Raw genomic sequence first — 6182 nt, 5'->3', positions numbered from 1 at the left:
TGTAAAAATATATCAATCCCTTTTCATACAAGATAGATTGGTTTAAGAGTTTAAAAAATGTATCGATCTCCTTTGTGTATGGATCAATTGGTTTTTTATCCAAAACCAAAACTAATTTCAAAATGAGCAAAATGGATCGATCACCTATAAGAAGGGACCGATTGGGTACCATACAGGATCGATCAGTTCTTCTATAGGATCAATCATGTCATGTTTTACTAAAGAAAATTTTGGCCTAAAAGGCCAAAACCAATTGATCCCTTCCGAGAAAGGATTGATCGGTTTGGCTTTGATAGCTTCAAACGATCACATTTTCTTGTTCTCTATAGAGCACTCCAAGCATTAAATGAAACTAACGACTCTCTTCTCCTTTTTACATATAAAAAAAGGTCTCTCACCAGATTGCAAGTTATCAAAAGCCAAGAAATTTATTGCTATCCATCCTCTATCTTCTTCAAGCATTAAAGAGCATAAATTCAATCTTGTATTTATTTTCTGTTAATATTTCTCATAGGATTCATTTTTACTTCAAATTACTAAACACCCAATCTTAGAGAGGTCTTTAAGTTTACAAAAACACTTTAGACTTGTATTGTGAGACTGTGAGTTTAAAGGAGAGGATAACCCTTAAGAGGTTTTGTTGTTGATTGTATCAATTTTTGGAAGAGCTAGGTAACATTCAAAATTTTGATAGTGGATTGAATTTCTTGGTAAGAGAGGCAAAGGGAGAGAACGTAGGTGGCTTGAAGAAGGACCGAACCTTTATAAATTTCAGTGTTTGATTCTTTAACTCTACCTCTTTATTTTTTAAGTTATTGTTGTTATGCTTATATATATTATGTTTATTGGCTTAGAAATATATATTTGTGATTTTTGTTTTAATTGGAAATCAAATTGCAAAAATTTATAATTAACCAATTCATCTAGCCTTCTTGGTTTATTTAAGTCTTTGAGCTAACAAATGAGAAAACACTTACTGTCATGTCATCTATTAGTAATCCTATACATTACGCACTACATAAGCTACCATGGACATGCATTTAAGTTGAATTTACTCTTTTATCCCATGTATTGACCAAACATCCTTTAGACAATTCTTGCATGAATTTTTTTAATTTTTCACCAAGATTTAGCAATCCTTACTTCTTAGGTTTGTAAAGCAAATCTTGTAGATATTCATCAATCCAACTTTAAAAATTTCAAGAATAAACAAAACACATTAAGAACAGTCCAAGATTACTCCCAATGTACCAAGAATCATCTACAATTGATCAAGAAACTCAAAGACTTTTCAAGATTCACCAAGATTCAATATTTTCTTCATGATTTCTTATAAAATAACAAATTAAGCACATAAGGAGTAAAAAGATCCCTATTTGGCAAAAAAGGAAACAAAATTAACACATTTAATCACAAAAAACAAGTCTAAATAACTCTACTTTATAGAGTTATCAAACCCTAAACTTAAACTTTTACTTGTTCTCAAGCAAAATAAATTAACATGCTATATATCATAATACATGTTTCAAATATCAGATTCTCATAAGTTCCTCAAAAATTGCATGATGAATATAACTTAGAGAAAATTGTAAACATAGATTAAACATTAGAATCATTCATGAACAAGTTAACTCTCAATTGCAAATTTTTATGTGTGTGTGAATAATTTATCTCATATCAATACAAGACATTCAATTAAGTTATGCAAACATGAAATCAACATATCACCTTAAAGCATGCATAAATTTTATAAGTTTGCTTTTCATATCTCTCTCCACTAGTGTAGCTAAACTTAACCAAAGATCAATAGGTCTTTATTAAGCTTATAATGTCAGGCTAGGGTTAAGGTATAATTATGAAAATTTAGGCTTATAACCCGTACACATGCATTACTTAAGATCTTTTTCTTTGATAAAAGAGCTTTCAAGAGAATTGTACACCCAAAAACTTAGATGTTTCTTTTTTTATAACTTTAGCTTTTTCGCCTTTCGATATTTTCTTTCATTCCTTTTCAAATAGAATTGCATCAAGCTTTCACACAGAATTTCTTTCTCTTTTTCACTTTATCAAATCTTGTTCTTCTTTAATTGAAATTAAGCTATTTTCAACTTTTCTTTTGCTTAAATAGAATTTGCACACTATTTTTTTTTTTAAATTTCATTCTCTCATCCCAATTAAACATAGCTTTTATATTGATTTGATTAATCCATATGCATATTGGGTAAGGTAGAAAAATAAAGATAATAATCAAAAGGTGGCTAATTCAAGAGGGTAGAAAATAAGGAAACGATAAATAAAAGGCTCAAATGGGGTGACTAAGGATATGCATCATAAACATAAGCTTGAAAGGCTCAACCTATCCAAAGATGGCTTAAATCATCTCCCTAGTTAAGTGTAGTCTATAGTTTTACCTTAAGAGATGCTTAAACAAATTCTAAAATAAACACATAACTTTAAAGATCAATGTAATTTCATATCTATATAAGCTTTAACTAAACATGCATACATCTTAATGATCAAGATTAAGTGCTCAAAAAGTTAGAAATATCATAATTAAATAGATACTAATTCTAGAAATCATCTCATGCTTTCACTACATTTATTGTTTTCTAGAAAGCTATATTCAAAGTCAATTAAAGTTTTTATCATTGGATTATGAGAAAATAATCAAAGCAAGTAATATACTTATTCTAAATATGATAATTTAAGCTCAAAACAAAAAATTTGAAAAAATCTTTTACAAATTTTCTTTCTCCCAACTTGAGTGACACATTGCCCTCAATGTGTAAAAACTAATCAATAAAGCACTAAAGGAAGAAGAACACTCCCCTAATTCACTAAGATTGAATTTGAACCTATAGCATCATCCTTGCATCAATAGCTTGCTGTTTTGGTTTTCTTGTTCCAAGCTCTTCAAATTTCCTTTCCTTTCTATAAAAACAAAACAAATCAAATCAAAGCATACCTATTCCTAAATAAAGAAAAACCAAAAATAATGTTTACCAATAATTTAAAAGTAAAACTTGGATTACTTCCTAAGCAATGCTTTAATTATAGTCTATAGCTATACTACTTCATAATGGGGTTAAGTGATTACCCCATACTTGGTACCAATATCCACCCACTTGATTCTCTCTCTCTTAACCACCATCCTATTTGTTAGAACTAAATGGTGCTAGTGCTTTACAGCCATTAATTCATTCCCAACTTTTATAAATATTTTAAATATATCCTTACATAGGCTAAGATAGGTTGGCACTAGCTTTAGTACCAGTGAAAGAGATGCCACTATGAAAAATATAAGATTGGGCTCGAAAGCTAAGTGCTCTTCCATGGGTGGTATAGTTAAAGTGAATGCAATCAATGAGGTGTCTTCATCCTTTTCACTAGTCTTAGCAATTAGTGTTTTTAGAGGTTCAAGCAAGTTTTCAAGAAAACAACCCTCAACAACATGCTTATCCACCCCATTCTTCAATTCAAATTCATGTATTTAATCTTCACAAAGCTAAGGAATTGACAAAAGTGGACTATAATGCTTAAAAAAAGGTTGACCAGGGCTAATGTTAGCCATTTATTGAAATTCATGTCCCTTAGTTGATCCATCATCCTCTAAAGTTTTTATAAACCTAAATTGCCCAAAATCACTACATAGGTCCATACCACACCTAGGATTAATATCATCCTCAATATCATTACTATTCTCATCTTTATCTTCCTCTACCTATTGCTCCCTATAGTATTCCTCATTTTCCTATGAAGTGTTCGATTTGATATCTCTAAGAAAGGTTTCATGAGGGTTTATGCTAACGGCATTTACTAGCTATTCAACCTACACCTCAAAGTTCTTAAAAAAGGCTATATGATTATGAACTTGGTTTTGAAGAATAAAGGCGGTTTGATTTTGGAGGATTTAGTTTAACTCCTCCAATCTAAGGAATTTTTTTTTCTTGAGTGGTGGAGGATATTGGGATGGTGGTGGGTGATATTTTGTAGGATAAGAATAAAGTGGTGGTAGAAGGTATGAACGCTCAGTAGGATAAGTAGTGTTGTAAATAGGTGTTGAACTAATGGATTGCCCCTAACTATTGTCTTATGATAAATAAAAATAACCCTTATAACCTTGATTATAGGTGTTTGAAAAAGGTGACTGTTGATTATAAAAACAACTATCACTATTGTAATCCCCACAATAAATATCATATTGGTTCTAAAATGAATGAAAAGGATTAGGATCATAGTTAGCTCTAATGGCATCAATCATATTAGCTAGAATAGCTACTTGTGAAGCTAAAGCATTAAGGGCATCTAAGTTTGACCAACTAGTAGTTTGCTTAGACTATAAGTAATCAGATGACCATTGAGCTTGAGAGTTCTTTAAAAAGGGTGTAGCATTGTCCCAATGGTTCCTAGCCTTATATGAATAAAATCTTGACAAGAAAATAAATTCTGAATTACAAAAAAGATGTGTTAGTATCAACATTAATTCTTCTTATTATTCTTTTTGAGAATCTACAAGTGTATAGAATCAGAACAAGTAATATAGAATGAGTAAAGTATCATTCCCACAAAGATTGAAATACATGGTAAAGAACTAAGCAGTGAAATTGCTGACCCTTAATTATATCCATAATAGAACGTAAAGAGCACGAATTGTATAAATTAAAAGCACTTAAAGAGTGAAAATGGAAATTTAATTTAATTGAAAGCAAAAATAGAAATTTATGAAAGCTTAAATCAAATTAAAAACAAAACAAAACATGATTATAAAAGAAAACTGAAATTGAACTTTACATAAACTTAAAATAACTTAAAGAAAAAAATAAAAACATGAGAAGTAAAGAACAGGAAAACTTAAAGAAGCTAGCTACTTTAAGTTGGGCTATCACTTGAAACCCTACTTCAATTTTTTCCCTAAACAAATGATAGCTATTTATAAAACAAGAATACAAAGAATCCTAAAGTTAAGAGGCTAAGTAGATCGCGACTAGGGCTTTTTCTCAAGAGAAAAGAATGCTTTGTAATTACTTTTAAACCCTTGACAACCTTCTTGAATAATAACTCTAACTTGGACTAGGCTTTAGCACTTTTTGGACTTTTCTTGAATTCAGCTTAGTTTTCTTGAATAATAGAATGTGCAATTGACCTTTCCTCTTAACAACCCAAAATTATAGCTACGTAAAATTATCTACGTAAAATTATACAATAAGTTGAAGTTGGCTTTTACGTAGATAATCTTTGGCTTATACAATATTGTATAATTTGACACGACAAGTCAAAGATATCTACGTAAAAGCCAACTTCAACCTAGCATATTCAATCTGAAGATAGACATTCTTGAGTTCAAAGGAAAAATGTAACCTAAAAAGTTCTTAGATTGGCTACACATAGTGGAGCACATCTTTGAATACCTTAATGCCCTTGAACATCATAAGATGAAGCTAGTGACCATCAAACTTAAAAAGCATGCATCCTTTTGGTGAAAAATTTTGAAAAAGCAAAGGGAAAGAAAAGGCAAGAAAAAAATTACAAATTGGGAGAATATGAAAAGAGAGTTAATGAAGAAGTATTTTCTAGACAACTTTTGACAATACGTCTTCCTTAGGCTCTATAACTTGAAGTAAAGAGATCTCTCAGTGAAGAAGTATACAATTGAGTTTAGCCACCTCACATTGAAATGTAAATTAATGGAACAAGAATAGTAGACTATTGCACGGTATCTTAGAGGGTTAAAGATTGAGATAACTAATATGGTACAACTACAACCCTATTGGACTTTCAAAGATGTATGCAAGCTTATCCTTAAGGTAGAGAGACAACAAAAAGAGGCTCATGGTAGCAACTTGAGATTTAGGTCCCGAAAAAGCTATATCAATAAAGGTGGCTTATCCAAAACTATTGTTTCTTTTAAACCCATTCCAAAGCAACCCTAAAAGAAAGATGAAACCTTAACAAGCAATCCTCAGTCTAGTGCATAAACCAGAAGGTGTTTTAAGTGTCAAGGGCTTGGACATATTGCCTTAGAATGCCCAAATAGGAAGATTGTGACTCTAGTAGAGGAAAACTTGGAAGAAAATGAAGAAAAGTTGGTTGAAGAGAATCAAAACCTTGAAAAGGAGAAAAAGGTAACCTATGGTGATTGTAGAGCATCCTTAATCATACAATGCAGCTTGAGTACCACACCT

This window comes from Durio zibethinus, chromosome 13 (assembly GCF_047325235.1).
Source record: "Durio zibethinus cultivar Kanyao isolate XHJ-2024 chromosome 13, ASM4732523v1, whole genome shotgun sequence".
Taxonomy (NCBI): domain Eukaryota; kingdom Viridiplantae; phylum Streptophyta; class Magnoliopsida; order Malvales; family Malvaceae; genus Durio; species Durio zibethinus.
This window is presented reverse-complemented; position numbering follows the sequence as displayed.